This window comes from Cuculus canorus, chromosome 12 (genome assembly GCF_017976375.1).
Source record: "Cuculus canorus isolate bCucCan1 chromosome 12, bCucCan1.pri, whole genome shotgun sequence".
Classification (NCBI taxonomy): Eukaryota; Metazoa; Chordata; class Aves; order Cuculiformes; family Cuculidae; genus Cuculus; species Cuculus canorus.
Genome location: NC_071412.1, coordinates 3,481,223 through 3,499,568, shown reverse-complemented (window position 1 = coordinate 3,499,568; position 18,346 = coordinate 3,481,223). Strand labels below are relative to the sequence as shown.

Below are 18,346 nucleotides of genomic sequence, written 5' to 3'. Positions count from 1 at the left end.
TGATATGGGGGCACCCCTGTGGCAGCCCAGAAAACAGTTCAAATTCATGTTAGTTTTAGATATTTGACTCTAGAAATCTCTCCAGGCACCACTGTAATCCAATTTATTGCATCTGGCTCAAGTGAAGTATGAGAAGAATTTGCTTAAGCTATTCGAGCAGTGCTGTGCTGTGGTTGTGAGCTGTCCCATAGGACCGTGGTGACCCAGGAGCCTGGAGGGCTTGGGAAAGCACCAGCTCCCCAGCGTGGGCACCCCACTGCCTGGCAGTGAGGACAAAGTGGCAGAAGTAGGTGGCAGAACACCTTAGTCCTTCCCTGCTTCTTCTTAAAGTGCTTAGGAAGCTGCTGTGAAAGGCAAGTTGGAGCCCCTGCTGCTCGTGCCCTGCAGTAATTTGCCAGCGGGGCGTGTGGCCTCCGGGTGTCAGGGCTCCTCGCTGCCATCTCACCGCCATGGGCCTCCCCAGCCCCATCACCCACCCGGCTGAGCTCACAGAAATTTGGGAATGAGATCCTTTTGCAACAGTTTAAGCTACCTTCATTTCCTGGTGAAGAAGTCTCGGAAGGCTTTGCAGTAGGTTCAGGTGTTAATTGCTTTCTTCCTGCACCCCTAAGAAATGTGTGTGTTGTCTTTTCCACTTGGAAATGGAAGGTGGAGCGGTTAAGCCTCGGTCCAGCAGAGCAGGGGGATGGCTGGGGTGGGACAACCTGGGCTCCTCCGAGGTGCTGGCATCTGGATCATGTGGGAAGAAGCTTAAGGTAAGGAGAAAAAGTAATTTACAAGATTTAGCTCTTTGTAACTGGATTCTATACAGTGTCCTGGTCATTTATAGAAACTAATGAACCCTGTCATCTGAATATGGAGCAGTTGCAGGGAGAATTGGAGCAGTGGTGGTGATTAAAGGTAGCAGCCAGGCAAGAAAGCAGTAGAAGGGCTCAGCACGGTGCTCCTGTTGGAGAGCAAAGTGTGCCAACGTGGAGAGTGGTGTCATTTGGCAGAGGTAACCAACACATCCTACCTGGACACAGCACTCCAGCTGTGCCGCCTTGTAGGATACTGGGCTGCACTGAGATTTGCTGGCAAAGGAGTGGGGCTCACTGGGACACACCCTGCAAGGCTGGGGCATATCCGGCCTTTGGGGTGAGCGGTGCTCCCAGTGGATGCCGTGCGGGTGATGCTGGAGGTTGCAGCCATGACCGCATCACTGCCCAGGCTCTCAGCTGCTCAGCGTTCCCCACCAGCCCCGGGGGAAGCCCCTGTGGCCTCTCCTCCCACAGGCTCTCACTGTCGGGGTTTGCGGGGTTCCCTCACAGCAGTGTGCCAGGGGGCGCAAGCCCAAGGTGCAGAGCCCCAACCGAGTGACTCAATGTCCTTGTGGCTGTGTTTACCACTTGCTATTTTCCTTGTGGCATTTCTGTGCCTCTGCCCAGGCCCTGCTGCACACAGGTGCTGCTTCCGCTCTTCTCCTTGGGTGAGGGTTGCATTACCAGGGTGATTCCTGACCTTGCTTTCAGGGACGGCACGGAGGGAGAGAAAGAGACAGAAGGTTTGGTCCAGACCGAATGGAAGGGAGGGAAGATCAGGTAAACCTGTTACTGCTGAAATTGTGCCGTTTACCCTGGTAGCATTCGTAACAGAGTAGTCTCAAGGATGGCATCATCACTGCAAGGTGGGATCTTCCACTTCTCTGTTTCTGGAGTTCCTCATACCAGGAAACCAAAGTGGGTCCAGCGTCCAGCTGCTGCTGAAGGACTTGTTTGCGTGGCAGTGCTGGAGCTCCTGCATTCCTGGGGTATGCGCAGAGACTGCCATTCCCTGAGAGCAAGGGTGTAATAATGCCACGGTGAAGCTGTGACGTCCAGAGCCTGGCAGCACAGTGCAGCACAGTCTTATTCCACCTCTGTGGTAAAGCAGTTTTTTCTCACTTGTGACAGACACAAACCTTTTCATGGCTGTGGCACAGCTGCATGAGCTGGCCCTGGGGACAGTCATGTGGCCGTGCATCCAAATTGGCTCAGCTGCCTCTAGTGCAGTTGTAGAAGTATTTTACGGCCATCGTCACCATCTTTCCTGCCTTTCCCTCAGCAGAGGGCTTGGGGAATAATTAATTCATTAGAAACTATAGTTGTACAAATGCCAAGGTAAGTCATTTTATATTGCTAAATAATCAGTTCCAGTTAATGTGTTCTTTTAATTTCTGAGAACGATGCCGCAGTCACTTGGGTGACGTCAGTACTGTTCCCACCCGCTGTAACAGCCCGGACTTTAGGAAGTTGACCGGGCAGTGCCGAGCTGCCGTCTCGGCTATGTTGGCAACACATCCACAGCATTACAGATGAAAATTTCCAAACACGAAGGCAATACTGAGGGAGAGGAAAATCTCCCTCTAGCAAAGTATTCTGCTATTGTTGGGGAACTGTGGAGTGAAAGCAAAAAGGATTTCAAGACCGGCTTTCAGCTGCATGTTGAAGCTCTGATTATAAAACGCAGCCTGAATGCACCATGCCTGAACCAACCCCTCCCCCTGCCCAAACCTTAAGCCTAAGGATTTAAACAAGCTCTTATGTAACACGGGTTTAGTGTTTCCAGTAGAAATAGGTGTTCTAAATATAAATGATTTGCAGATAAAATAGGCTTATATAAAATGCTTTACTTTTATATAACTCTATATTGGCATTGCACCCGACACCTCTATCCTTCACGAGCCCAGCAGACGTGGTGCCGCAGTGCCTGGTGTGGGTGCCTGCCTGGCGGGGCGCAGGCTCGAGAGCCTGCTGGCATAGGTGATCACGAGCCAGTCCTTGTCCTGTCCCCAGCGGCCAGTCAGGCCTCCAGGGATGGTGCCTGCTGGAACAGGTGTGCTTACGTGGATACTTCTCATATTGAAACCCCTGCCTGGGGATTCACACGCAGCAGTGATCGCAGGAGCATCCCATGCTGTGCCCATCAGTGTTGACCCTCAAGCCAGTGAGGACACCTCCAGTTTCTCAGGCTTGAGAGAGTTGGTGTTGTTCAGCCTGGAGAAGAGAAGGCTTCAAGGAGACCTTACAGCAACCTTCCAGTGCCTGAAGGGGCTACAGAAAAGCTGGGGAGGGGCTGTTCACAAAGGCTTGTGGGGATGGGACGAGGGGCAATGGGTGTAAACTGGAGAGGGGCAGATTTAGACCAGACACACGGAGGAATTTCTTCACCATGAGGGTGGTGAGGCCCTGGCCCAGGTTGCCCAGGGAAGCTGTGGCTGCCCCATCCCTGGAGGGGTTCCAGGCCAGGTTGGATGGACCTTGGGCAGCCTGATCCAGTGGGAGCTGTTCCTACCCATGGCAAGGGGATTGGAGTTAGGTGGGCTTGGAGTTCCCTTCCAACCCAAACCATTCTATGATTCCAGCAGCAGTGGCATAGTGGTGGCGATCATCCAGGCTCAGCAGCTGGATGCTGCAGGTACTGTCCCTTGGGGTCAACTGCTTTGGTGCTTTAGGCAAAGAAAGTTGTTTTGAACATTGAGAGCTGGACATCTCCATCCCTATAAACATGAAGGGATGTGTGTGCATATATATATATATGTATATTATAGGTATATATGATGTAGTAAAAGAGCATGCCAGCCTCCTTCAACTTAGGTTTGCAGCCTGGCCTCAGGCTATGGGCTTTTCTCAAGCAGTGGCCACAGGCTCGCTCAGTAGCCAGGCACAGCTTGCCGTCACCGTGAGGCCATATAAACACTTCAGGTTCTTAAGCTAAACATCTCCTTCGCCACAGAGCGTGCTGTCAAAGCGTGAGCCCTCATTTGCAATGCCTCTTCCCCGTGGCCAGCTTCATCAACACCGGTATTGATTTAAGCCAATGTGCTTCTTGTCTCACTCAGTAGTGCATCAGGAGCCGTGACAGCAGCCACTAATATAGCTAAGCAACATATGGCTCGCAACAATTGGCTTGGAAATAGCGTCTTCTGAGCAGAAAACAGTGGCTGCAAAGTAACAATCTTTCTGTATAGGAAAGATATTTAGTCAATCTTGCACAAGAACCTTCAGTGCATGACACCAACCATTTGCTCTTACACGAAGCACTGATTACTAAGTATTTTTAGCTACTGAAGTGTACAACACATGCATGGAGTTCTGTTTGAATATATGGAGGTATGTTTAGATATGCATATCTTGTTTATACACAAAAATATATATTCTCATATATATGAGAAACAAGATGCCTTTTTCAGCTACAGTGTATTTTTACAGTATAATTTATATCTCTTTGCCATTAACATTTCTGCTCAAATAACACCTTATTTATGCCGATTGCAGAGAAGCTCTTTTGACAATGTGGGAAGATACTTTTTTGTTGTGAAGCCGGAACTGTCAGCAGCCTCTATTATTGCTGGTGGGACTGTCAGTCCTCCAAATAACATGACTTCATTTTTAATTCAGGTCTGTTGGAAGGCATTTAATCTGTCCTGCTTTTGTCAGTCACCGAAGGCAAACTTGCCATAAGGAAATGTTATGTGTGACCTTCAAAAGTGACTGTCACCCTTTCCACCCAGGTCTGTGCTCTATTCTTCATAAAAGCCTGTTTTTGTTGTGTATTACGAGGGATATAAGCCATTCATCTTTGTCTCCGCTGCCCTCACTCCTGCTAGGAGAGTCACTGCCTGCAGGAACACAGCAAATTCTGGGTCAAACAGCACTTGGGCATCTTCTAGAGCTGGACCTGCAGCAAATCATCAGTCGCTTCCCTTCTGGAAATCAATAGTTGTCTGTAGTACAAGTGTTTCCGACCCCTGAAAGTTATTAAGTCATACACAGCTAAAAAGCAAAAAAAAATACCCCAAGCAACCCAAATCAAAACAATAGATCTACAAAGTGGTCACAGAGTGTTTTAGACCTGCCAGTACTGAGATCAGCTCTGCAGTGGAGGCTGCACTTGAGCCTCAGTGGTACCTTCAGGTCCATTGACGTAGCTGGGGTGCAGCAGCTTCTTCAGTTTAAATTAATGGTTGTCATAAGTACATAGAAGGCTTCGGGGGCTGTAAATAGGAGCCGAGGCTGTGTGAAGAATGGCATAGCAGACTGAGGTCCAGAGATCTCTTCTTGCGTAGGGCACTGACAACAAGCCCATGTCAAAGCAGTGTTTTGGAGCATGTTTGTGCATGGCACGTCCCTCTCCCTGTCCCTCTTCTTTCTCCCTCTCCTCTCCCTCGAGGTATAATGTGCTTTGCAGCTTCGAGGGCAGTCCATAGACTTTTGTAGTCAACCAGACTTGACACAATGTGCTTAAGCTCAGATTTTATTAATACTTTACCAGATTTTTTTCTCTCTGCAGTTTGTCTCTCAGCCTGTTGTGGTTTTGGGGCATTTACCCCACCATATAAAGAGCCACTGCCAGTGCACCAGTGCATCCCAGCACACCTGGGGCAGTGGCAGACTGCAATCCCAAAGCCTCTTTGAAACCAAGCTGGGCCTCTGCCCAGCCCACCTGTGGCAGCACCAGGTTGTAATTTACTGGTTAAACTCACCAGTTTAATTCCAATGCTCCACAGCGCAGCTTCATGTACATCCTTAGCTTAGAGAAAGAGGCTGAGCACACCCGTTTTTCTCCTGGTGGCTGCAGATGGGCCGTGCGTGCTGTGTGGCGTGGCTGCCCTAACCTTTCTCCCAGCGTTGCGGTGCAGAGAGATACAGCAATTCCCTGGAAAAGGTGCATCTCATAGCAAGGAGGACTCACGGCACATGGTGGAGCCAGAGCACGCTGGCAGAGAGATGGAGAGCGAGCCTTCCTGTATCCCCCTAGAATGAAATCTCTCCTTGCCAGAATGGATGCCTGGGTGCAGTCAAGAAATACCTACATTTTCCATGGCAGTTATAGAATAGCTCAGCAAATTGTCTTCTTGCTGCTGCTGTGCCCTGGTTTAGCACACAGACAGGGCAGACACTGCCAGAGCAGGTAATGCCACAGGCTGTCATAAACATGGACCTAAGAGCTCCTTCCTTTGTAAGGGTGGAAAGACAGAGCCGCATAAGCCACTGCTATGAAAATGGAACTGGAATCACCTTCGAATTACAGTACATTCACATTTGTACTGAAAAATTCCCAGCACAACCAAGCTACAGAGTTATACCGGGAGAAATACATACACTCCTGTATATAATCAGGGCCACCTTCTCTCCCCCCACAGCAAATGCTACGCCAGAAGCAAGTGAGGAGCAAAACTCAGATTGCTCTTTGCACAGTGAAGTGCTGGCTCCTGGGTAAGGCAGCAAAGCAGGAAGAAACGATGACCCTCGGTCTAAATGCTTGATGCCAGTATTGCTCTTTGAATGGAGGGCTCTGCCAGTTCCCCCGTGCTGTGGGAGTCAGGGAGGTACTGCGGCCCTTCTGCCAAATGTAATAGGGCTGGAGAACATGAGAAAAAAAACCCCACAGCTGCAGAGAGGGCTGCAAAGCAGCCAAAGCCCCTGAAGCTTCCTAGGGATGGTTTGTGTATATATATATATATGTATTATGTTTATATATACAGATGTGTGTATTACAGTTATAAATATGTGTATATGCATCTATGTGTTTACATATATATATATATATATATTTCTCGACATATACACATACATATACATACACAGATACAGACAGCTACTCAAACAGATAAGAAGCTCAGCTTGTACAGGTAATTTGCAGTCTTTAAGCAGGCGACCCAGGCAGTAGCACACAGCTCTCTTACTTCCAGTGTTTGTTCTTTTAGGAGCTCCACAGTGATGCTTAGCCCTGGGCCCTTGCAGTAGAAAGTGGTTCACAGTACCTTGATTCAACATAAACCTGCATTTGTACTGGTAACACTTTTCTCCCAAGCTTTCAGCTCACACAGGGTGTGTTCAGCCGTGTGCTTGTGTGAGGTGCTGCAGAGCCCCTCATGCTGACACTGGCCGCATTTGGCCTCCAAACCAAGGGACTGCGGTGGATTTCCCACTTTACAGCCTTGACTGTTTATCGTCCCGGTTTATGGCAATACACAGCTAGTCTCTCTGCCAGAGAGAGATGGCACTTTTCTCTACAGCTTTTACAGTAATGTAAAAAGGCAGTCTGACCTGTGGGGCTCGCATACACGTAGCTAGGTCTTGTCCTGATGCGCTTTGTGCTTTACAATTCATTAAAAACCTAAATTTTGGTTGTGAGACAGCCATGATGCAGTGAGATTGGCGCACCAAAAAAATAAGCTGTCCCTAAGACCCCACCCCTGCCCCTTATTCTGTGTTGCTATATTTCTAAGAAGATGGTTATTATTAATGTGCCACTTTATTTTTCCAGTGACTATGAGAAAAATAAAAATGCTAAGGAAACTGCTGGCAGAAATGCGAAGAAAACTTCCTGGTCTGAAGCTGGGTGATGGGGCACTCAGCATGAAAGTGTACATAAGACTATGAGCCATGCTCATTAAAACTTAATCCAACTTCAGTGGCAGCTCCTGGCAGCAGCCCTTGGCAAACCTCGATCTGTGTGGGTCAACACCATTTCTTCAGATGTAGCGGAGCCTCTGCTAGAAGCTTTGGTTCGGACACTATCCGAGTGCTGCCCGATGACAGCTCAGGTTACTTAGCACACTTTTCCTGCTGTGCTGTATTAGCTTATTTTTAATGCTGTGCTCCTTCCCAGTTTGCTTTCTGTTCCATACCCCTGAAGTACATAAAAATGCCATGTATTTTGCTGCAGAAGGTCAGGGTGCTGGAGGGATTGTAGCTTGCAGCAGCAGCTGTAGGACTACTTTGAGGGCTTCTGTTAACAGCCTACGTCAAGTACACATGAAACCAAGACAGGGCACAAGCACTGCTGAGCTGCACTTCTTCAGAAATAAGTCATCCTATTCACTACATGCATCGGTGTGGTCAGAGCCTGCCTACCTCCCTGCCCATGTCAGAGGGGTTTGTCTGAATGGTGCCAGGGAGATTTGCTCCTTTGCAGTACTGCACTTGCAGCCAGGAAGGAAGCACAGAACTGGTGAATAAATTGTCTTTCATGTCTAACATTGCAGATGGAAATAAGAAGTTATTTTATTGGCAAAAAATATTCAGGTGAGTACTTTTGCAGGCATAAACCAAGCAGCTGCTTGGCAGCCAGGTAGCATGTGGCTGGGAGAAGTCTGTGTGTTGCTATGGAGGGTGAACTCCTGCTCATGGAAAGCTAACAGCAACATTTTTGAGCTAGAATGGCATCTCTGTGGAGAGGAAGGCAGCAGAAAACATAGCTGACCCTTGTGGAGGGAGCAAATCATATCTGTTTTTGCAGGAGGCATGACATGCATATTTCTGTTAAAGCAACAGCATAAAGCACCAAGAACAACCACTGGAAAATTGGCAACATCTGGTTTTCAGTGCTGAAAACATGCCAGCCCAAGCAGGCAACGTGGGACAATTTTAGGAGCTCAAAGACAATGGATGAAATACAGCTACACCCTTGTGTTTTGTATCTGGTGCAGTGATAGCTGGGCACTATGCTGTCACGCTCCGCAGGCTGGCCGGTGCCGGCTGCCATCCAAGCACTGGCCACGCTCAGTCCCGGCATCCCCAGATCAGGCACAAGGCATGCAGGAGATGGTGCTTCCATTTGGTCTCTTGCTTGCTAAACGACACCGCTTGCCCTTGACCAGCTCAGCTTGCCTTTCCTTCGGCTTCTAACAGAGCACCTGTGCTGCAGGACTCCGGCCTCATCTGCTGGTGTGAGTTTGCTGAGTAATAGCAATTTAAACAGCTGAAAAAAGAAAATGGCAATGACCTCAGCTCGTGTTTGACACTGGCTTTTGGTAGTTTCTCCTGAAGTGTGAGACAAAGGCTCTACTTTGCCTGGAGCAGCCCCCTTACTGACATCCAGGACCATCAGCACCAGTCCCTTGACCAGCTTTTCCCTGGGGACATCTGGGGCTGGAGCTCTACCCACAGCAGGGCTCTATTCATGGGCCTCCTTCACTGCATGACCTTCACCTCCCATTCTGTGAGGCAATACCTAAGGAATTTAGATTTAAATTAATCCTTTGGCACCATCAGTCTTCCACCATGAAGACTAATGAGTTGCATTAAGATTAAATCCCATGAAGAATACCAATGTCTTTGCTACTCGGTACTTGTTCAGACCCTTCCACAATCGCAGTCACAGTGCTCTGCGCTCACACTGTTTGGGCTCCAGGGGCTCAGTGGCCACTGAGCGCTGAGCAGCCCGATAAAGCTGGACCTACACTCAGCAAGAGGGAGAGAGAGCATCTTTCAACCTAACTTTCTATGTAGTACTGTAGTACCAAAAGCTTTCTCATAGAAATAACAATAAACTAAAAAAGAAAAGTAGCTACGATAGATACTACCTCTACAGGAGCCTCTGTCTTCTGCTGTTGTTTTCATGTATAACATTGTCACGAGCAGCCCTTTCTTCTGTATTTATCGGCGTAAAACTGACAGAGAAAATGCCTAAGAGAAAAGTAATTTTCTATTAAAGTCTCTGGCATAAATGAAGAACTGTGACTTGCAGGGTTTTTAGTTGGACTCTCTTGTCTCTCTGACTGAAGTCCCTGGGAGTTGTAAGCCCAGCCACCCTCACCACAGACTGCAAAGCCAAAAGCACCTAAAACTCATGGTCACGCTTGAAATAGCAGCTATAAAAAAGAAACGGAGGCACAAACCTACATAAAACTTAAGCATTGCACAGCTGAACTGAAATCCTCAAACTGAAGCTGCCTCTTGAACTTTGGGAAGATTGTCTCAAGATTTGGGCACAGATTTGTGCCTGAACTTTGTACCTCCTAACCATCTCAAATATGCAGCTCAAACTCTTCAGTGATCTCTGATCTTTCAGGGTTAATGTACATATGCAGCTTTGAAGCCCCTGAACTTGTGAACCAGGATGTGTTGGGAAAGGCTGAGGCATGCAAAGATTAGCTGTTTCTCAGGAGCGGAGCATTAGCTGAAGCGATGGGGAGGGTCTGTGTTTGCCAGGGATTTTGCTGATGGGAGGTGATGCTGTGGCCCTGGATTCAGCACACATGGGAGCTCCAGCAGCTTTTCCACACTCATCACCACATGAAATCAGCAGCAGGCACAAATCCACGCCTGCTGCATTTTGCTGTGTGGGGATGGATTGTGCTCTTTTTTAATCTGGTTTCAGCTCAACAGAGATCAAATCCAATCATTTATTACAATTTTTTCTGCAAGGCAGAGCTCCATTCACCCTGCAGCTGCTCAGCCAAACTAACCTAAACCATCACCTCGTGAACCATTTAGACACAAGCGGAGGGCTCCCTGCCTCACAGCCTGAAACTCAAGCCTGGGATGGGGGCAGCTCTGTAGTCCCCACCCTGGGCTGGTGGCCATGCCTGTACCCACCCCACCAGGCTGCGGGGTGTGTGTCCCACACCAACCCAAGATTCCCCATTGCTTTATCTCTGGGTCTTTTGCCCATCACCCCTCCCAGGCATGGCAAGTATTTCCCAAATTATTTGAGTTTTACAATTTAATTTGGTTTTTTACAGTGACCTTCCTGTATCTGAAAGGGCTACAAGAAAACTGGAGAGGGGCAGATTCAGATGAGACATAAGGAGGAATTTCTTCACGCTGAGAGTCGTGATGTCCTGGCCCAGGTTGCCCAGGGAAGCTGTGGAAGTCGTACCCCATCCCTGGAGGTGTTCCAGGCCAGGTTGGATGGGCCTTGGGCAGCCTGAGCCAGTGGGAGGTGTCCCTGCCCATGGCAGGGGGTTGCAATTAGATGATCTTTAAGGTCCCTTCCAATCCAAACTATTCTATGATTAGGATATTATCTGGTACGGAAGACTAAGCAGAGCAACTCGAATGAGATGCAAGATGTGTGTATGTAAAAACTCATTTCTAAAAGAAATTTGAAAACTGGGTACTTCTCCAGAAGAAACTTTTTCTTCCCGTTTCTCTGTTACATATTTCAAAGCAGAATCATATACGATTTTATAGCCATACCTGACCCGGCATCATGCTGTTACCTCCTCAGCAAACATGAGTTCACCATGGAGCAACCTGAACAGGAAAAGCAGCAGCTTTAGAGTTGAGAAAACATTTGTCTAAATTGAGATTGTTGTTTTAAGCCTCTCTGTTTTCTTCCCGTCCCCTCAGCCCTTTTCTACAGGGCGAGGGGTCCCATCACCATGCACGTGGAACCCTTTGCCCAGGCTTTCGGGAGGTTTTGGTGTTCTCCTCCCACAATGACCAAACGAAGGGCGCCTATTCGGCCCATCCGAGGATGCTCGGGGCTCTCACAGCTCAAAAAAACCCTGTTGAGATGCATTTCTTCGCTGCTGGAAGAGGAGAAGCCGCAGAGGGCGGCGGCCGCTGCTCCTCGTGCCGCCCGCAGGGGGCGCTGAAGCCCCGCGCCAGAGACCCCGCGGGTGCCCGGCCGGCAGCGACCCCCGCTGGGCGGAGCGGGAACTGCAGCCCGCACAGCGCCGGGGCGGGGGGAGAGGGGCGGGGGGTTAACGGGCACCGAGTAAACGCCACACGTGTGCGAAGTGAGTACATCTCTGCGCTACAGGCGTGTGCAGTGCTGTTTAATGTCATAGGAACCATAGAACAGTTTGGGTCGAAAGGGACCTTAAAGATCATCTAATTGCAACCCCCCTGCCCTGGGCAGGGACACCTCCCACTGGCTCAGGCTGCCCAAGGCCCATCCAACCTGGCCTGGAACCCCTCCAGGGATGGGGCAGCCACAGCTTCCCTGGGCAACCTGGGCCAGGGCCTCACCGCCCTCAGAGTGAAGAAATTCCTCCTTATGTCTCATCTAAATCTGCCCCTCTCCAGTTTGTCCCCGTCCCCCCCTTGTCCTATCACTACAAGCCTTCGTAAACAGTCCCATCAAGAGTCCCATACTTGATGATAAACAGAGATCATCAAGTCCAACCATACTTGTCCACCACTAAATCATATCCCTAAGCACTTCACTTAAATACCTCCAGGGACAGTGACTCCACCACCACCCTGGGCAGCTGTTCCAGTGCTTGAGAAACCTTTCAGTGAAGAAGTTTTTCCTAATGTCTAATCTGAACCTGCTCTGGCACAACTTGAGGCCGTTTCTTCTCATCCTATCTCCTGTCACCTGGGAGAAGAGACCAACACCCACCTTTCCACTTTCAGGTAGTTGCAGACAGTGGTGAGGTCATCCCTCAATCTCCTTTTCTCCAGACTAAACAATCCCAGTCCCCTCAGCCACTCCTCGTAAGACTTTGTATGCAGCCTCTTCCCCAGCTCCATTGCTCTTTGGACGTGCTTCAGGATCTCAATGTCTTTCCGGCCCAAGACTGAACCCAGGATTCAAGATGCGGTCTCACCAGTGCTGAGTAAAGGGGAAGAACCACCTCCCTGGATCTGCTGGTCACGCCGTTTCTGATCCAAGCCAAGATGCCATTGGCCTTCTTGGCCACCTGGGCACACTGCTGGCTCATGTTCAGTCGGCTGTCAACCAACACCCCCAGGTTCTTCTCCTCCGTGCAGCTTTCCAGCTGCTCTTCCCTAAGCCTGTAGCTGCACGGGGTTGTTGTGCCCCAAGTGCAGGACTCGGCATTTGGCCTTGTTGAACCTCATCTCGTTGGTCTCAGCCCATCGATCCAGCCTGTTCGGATCCCTTTGCAGAGCCTCCATGTAGACATACATGTGTGTATGTGTGTGTGTATGTATGTGTATATGTTAATTGTTTCTACATGCTGTGCATGCTGTTTATTTCACTTCTGCAGGAAAGGATGACTGTGGTTCCTGCTTTCTTACAGGAGCTGCACCCAGGGACGGGAGATAGTGGGAACGAGGGGAGGCAGGGATGGAGGGAGGCAAAGATGGAGAGAGGCAGCGATGAAAGCAGGCAGGGATAGGGAAGGCAAGGATGGAGGAAGGCAGTGATGAAAGGAGGCAGGAACAGCAGGAGGCAGGGATGAAGGGAAGCAAGGATGGAGGCAAACGAGGGTGGAGGCAGGTGAGGGAGGATGGAAGGAGGCAGGGATGGAGGGAAGAAAAGACAGAGGGAGGCAGGGATGGATGGACGGACGGTGGCCACAGCCCACAGGAATACGTACTAGGTGGGTGTCTGATTCCGAGGGAACCAGTGTTCACTCAGTCATGGACAACTCCACCAACAACAGAGCTGTTTAAAGGCTTGTTATGTTGTCACTCAGCTGCTGCTCCAGCTGGCTGTGTAATGCCCAACAAAATATTCTCCTCATTTGGATATTTTCTGGTGTCACCTAGAAGTAAGATGACATAGTTGACAGGTGAGAATGGAGATTAGAGCCTCTACTGGCTGTCCGGTGTTCATCTAGAAACACCGATTGCATCAGGGCTCCAACCTGCAGGACAAAAGAAAAACGCCAGCCCCTCATGCCTGCGCAGATACTGCAAAAGGCATTCAGGCAAAACACTAAAGGCCTTCAGAAAATTAAATTCCTGCAAGTGGTTAAGAGCTTTGAACCAGCAAAAAGGAAAAGATACAAAACTAAGAATTTGAGAGGGGGTGAGACCACCCCAGCCTCTGCCCAGAGCCACAACCTGGGCTGGAGGCAAGCTAGACATCCACCTAGAGGTATCCTGCTACAGCAAGACAGACCTGTAAAGTTCAGCTTCACTTCATCCTGTCTTGATAAAACACACACTTCTAACTACAAAGCACAGTAGAACATCAAGGCTGGCCATTAGCAATTGCACTTCCTGCAGCCAGTCTCCAACAATATCAGGTTTCTGCCCTTATCTCTCATCTGGAAAGACTAAGAATTCCCTAGTGAAATGTCTCTCATATTTCAGAAGCAGAAGATCCCTGTACCCAATGTAATACACTTCTGTCCTTCAGTCAGCCTTTAGCACTTCAAAATATTTAAGATCCTCTGTGTAATATTGAACTTTTAGGCACTAAGGAGAGGGGAAATATTTTTCCTTATGTTTTGCTTTTGGCATTGACAAAGCACTTTCATGTCCTGATTTGCAGTCACTTGATTACTGGTGCAAGACACACCATATGATCCCACCATATGATGTGGCATTTGGAGGCGAGGAGCTGTGGCTCTGCATGCCCACAGTGCTGACGGGTCCACACTGGCCCCTGACACAAAGGCTCTGCCACGGGGGCAGCAGTGGGGCGGATCGGGGTAATCGTAGCCCTGCAGCACGCTGTGGGCGTAGGCAGAGTGCGGCTGCAACTTGGGGCTGCGGTTCATTATGGTATAGAATCATAGAATAGTTTGGGTTGGAAGGGACCTTAACGAACATTCCAACCTCCCTGCCACGCGCAGGGACACACTGGCTCAAGCTGCCCAAGGCCCATCCAACCTGGCCTGGAACCCCTCCAGGGATGGGGCAGCCACAGCTTCCCTGGGCAACCTGGGTCAGTGTCTCGCCACCCTCATGGTGAAGAAATTCCTCCTTATGTCCAGTCTAAACCTGCCCCCCTCCAGTTAATACTCATTCCCCCTCGTCCTATGACTACAAGCCTTTGTGAACAGCCCCTCCCCAGCTTTCTTGTAGCCCCTTCGGGTACTGGAAGGTCGCTGGAAGGTCTCCTCAGAGCCTTCTTTTCTCCAGGCTGAACAACCCCGACTCAGCCTGTCCTTGTACAAGAGGTGCTCCAGCCCTTTGATCATCCTTGTAGCCTCCTCTGGACCCGTTCCAAAAGCTCCATCTCCTTCTTATATTGAGGATTCCAGAACTGGACGCAATCCTCCAGATGAGGTCTCACAAGAGAGGAGCAGAGGGGCAGAATCCCCTCCCTCGCCCTGCTGGCCACGCTGCTTTTGATGCAGCCCAGGACACAGTTGGCCTTCTGGGCTGCGAGTGCACGTTGCCAGCTCATATTGATCTTCTCATCAATCAGCATCTCGTGAAAGTCCTAATTTCTTGTGCGCATTACCCAGGCTTTCCTCCTCCAGCACCAACCTGCTGCACAGCCACCCGCCGAGACCTGCCGACAGCTCACGCAGGCGCTGCAAGGGGCTAAGCTCTGGCTTGGCTCACTTACAGCAAAAACCACATGGCAACCTCTAGTGAAAGATACCTGCAGCTGCACATGAAAGTGATCTGTTGTGGAGTTTGGTGCTGGTAAGCCATGCAGTGCCTTCAGCTTGTGTCCTCCACGCAGGTTAAATAGCCTCCAGGACCTGTAATAATTAATAAACATATTAATTTAACCAGCAACGTTGCTCCTGGGAAATACGCAGAGACTCCTAGACTGCCTGACGGACCCACTCATTCATTCACACTGTGTTCTATCAAAGAAGCAAGGGCTGGGACAGAAGGAGCTATCAGGACAGGAAGAGCTATCAGGACACAAGGAGCTATTAGGATAGAAGGGGCTATCGGGGTGAAACGTGGGTGCTGGCAGTGGGGAGATAGTGGGTGCCCTGCTCACCTCGCCCCAGGGGGACAAGGTGACCCTGAGAAGGTGCTGCTGGTCCAGCAGGACAGGGAGCGGAGAGGTTGCATTGGGCTTCACAACCAGCAGCAGCTGTGCCTCTGCTCACCAGAGCTTTGATGGTGGCCTGGAACCTCTGCTCAGGAGCGGCCCCACACAGGCTCCTGGGCATCCTCAGCTTTACCGCAGCACATTTGTGTATGGCAAGGCCATATCAGCCCTCAGCAAGAACTTGTGTCAAGGCCAGTAGCTAAGGCAGAAAGTAGCCTGGCTGCAGTGGTTCCCAACTGCTTTCACAGCTCAAGGAGTCTGCAATGAAAAAAAAATCCCAAAGCAGTGAAGTTTGGGAAAGTTTAGTTTACTAAAGTACCTCTGAGCAATAACCATGTGCCCTGCAGGAGTGCTCAGCAGACCAGACATGCTGGAGACGTGCAGAGCTGTGCTGATTTCACTCTGATCTGATGAAGACAGGGTTGGTTTTTGCAATTGGTGATAACAGCATTTTGCAAGAATGGTGAAAATGTGTGGTAAACCCCAGGCGAACGGGAGCAGCCTGTGCACACAAACCATGCAGCATGGGTTTTCAGCAGAGTCAGGCTAAGAGCTTTAACTCTGCTGTGCCTGTCCCCTGCACCCCTGTGGCACAAGGCAAGCCCTGACGCCCACACCCAGCCATCAGCCACCTCCTGCGGCTTCTTTGCTTCCTCTGAGACTTGTGCCTGGGTTTCGGGGGTGCCCTGGGGTGCAGGTGGCCCTGCTCCCATGGGAACACTCCTGCAGCTCAGCAGTGGGTAAAACCCCGCAGCCAGGCCAGCTGGGGACGCTGAGCGCCGGAGGTGTACGGGGCTGAGCACCGCCGTGCTCGCTAGCTGGGCAGAGCCTCGCTAGCAGCTTCCCAAGGGCTTGCAGTGGGTGACCAAAACAGTAGAAAAAAATCAATTTGCTCTGACAGTGTGTCTTTACTGCCTGTGAACTGGCTTGTATTAATAAAATCATTACAGCATTACATAAAACGGACACCCACACTGGCACAGGGAGTAGCTATGTGTCCTGTCCTTGCTCCAAATGCTGAGGGTCTCATCCGAAAGTAAAGATGCCAGTGTTTTGAAAGCATAAACAGGATAACGCCGGAGGAAAGTCACCATGACCTGAGCCCAGGCACGTGCTGATTAATTCAGTTCCTCTCCCTTAAATGGTTTATTTCTGCTCATCAAGAAAGGCTGACAGAAGACAGATCTGTTCACAGTATCTCGCTGTGGTGCTGGTAGAGGATGCTTACATTTGGCACCTCTTTACTTGGTATTGTGTCCTGACTCAGAACTAGAGTAATGCAAAAGGCAATATAGTCCATAATAACAGTGGCAAAACCTGTCCAGCTCACAGGTTTGAAAGCCAGCTTTAAGCCATGAACAAGCATCAAGTAGATGTTTTATTGGAGAAGAATTTTCTTTTTCCCTTTTCAAAATCTCACAATTTTAATCCATGACCAGGCTGAAACCACCATAATTAACACAGAATCCAGGTTCTGGCTCCAGAGCTGGGCTCACTGGACACACAGAAAATGCCTTGCTACAGACAAATATAAAAAACAGAGGTAAAAGACAGACTCAGGGATGGGATGTGGTGGTTGGACCAGACCTGTGGAGACTTGATGGACTCTCACGGAAACAGAGGGGCTCATTCAATTTAGGAATAAAAACCCTGAAGTAGAAACGCCCCCAGTAAGCCCCAGCATGAGTGCTGCTGGGATGGCACATCCCATTCTTGTGGCCACAACCCCTCCCAGCAGAGAGCTTCAACAATGGGAAGGACTGTGTAGCACAGGAGCTTCTCTGCTGCTGGAGGGGAGGCGTGCAGCTCAGACAAAGCCACCTACAACCCACCAGGTCTGTTCCCGATCACCAGCCCTCGTGCAATGTTCCCGCTTGCCTTGTGCTGTGGAAGCATCACCACAAATAACACTCAGCTGCTTCAAATGGATAGTTACAGGTGGCATCCCTGTAAAGAGACCCAAACAAAGAGCCACAGCATAAGCAAAATCCTTTACAGCAAGGCCAGCTAAAATCAGATCTGTGTGTCCGGCACGCAGAGTGGCATTGAACTGAATTTTAAGGGAAATACTATTTTTGGGGGGTCTATTTTACAATTGCACATACTTTTCAAAGGCCACAGTGAGATTATTAGAGGCTCCACTGGCAAGTGAGCAGCCACAAAACATGCAAAGCAAAAAGTACCTTGAAAATACAACCAGATCCATGAGAACTCCTCTCACCTGAAGGGTATCCACAGGCCCATAATGAACACCCCAAGAATAGCCTTTGGTGGGGCAGGTTAAACCATGTCTGCTCTAGGCAGCCGGACATGTGAGACATGGGCTGCTGTAGCCTTCTGCTCTCACACAGTATTTTTTTCTAGTTATTAGTGAAATGAGCTTTGAGACTTTCCTCCTTGAAAGAGCTTTATTTATCCGCAGGTCCTTGAAACAGCTTTATTTATCCACAGGAGCAAGAATGCCAAAAACCCCTCAGTTGCTACCTAAGCAAGACATTGGCAGCTCCGGGCATCCTTTCCTTCTCTTTGAGACAAATAAGGGTGACCAAAACTGGCCAAGAAACTTTTGTTACTCCCCAGTTTCAAGCCTCAGAAATAAATGCTCTTGGACTTCTTTTTCATTTGGTTGTTATCTCCTTGAGGAGTCTCTAGGACACTTTGGAGGCTTCAAATAAGATTATGGCCAATTATGAAGGGAAGAAAGAGCTCATCCCTTGATACCCTTCTGGACAAACAATCTAGGGTAAACAAGGTTTAGCAGATTCTCTGGGCTTGCAGGGTTTAGGTTCCCATGAACTAATCCTGATGCTGTAAACTCGAAATGAAGCCTGGCCGATTTTCTAGCCTGGCAGTATCTTATCTGCTCTGACTCCTTGCTCCCACTGGCCAAACTCACCCAGTCAACCTTTTCTTGCAATCCGCCCATAAA

At 49.5% G+C, this 18,346-nt stretch overlaps 1 long non-coding RNA gene across 1 annotated transcript; it reads right to left on the bottom strand.

The window, feature by feature from the left end:
* Positions 1-768: 768 nt before the first annotated feature.
* On the bottom strand, positions 769-14,372 carry LOC128853369 (uncharacterized). Its single transcript, XR_008451885.1, has 3 exons — positions 13,046-14,372; positions 10,950-11,006; positions 769-9,434 (listed from the first exon to the last, which is right to left on the bottom strand). It is a non-coding gene; the product is annotated as an uncharacterized LOC128853369 (long non-coding RNA).
* Positions 14,373-18,346: the final 3,974 nt, after the last annotated feature.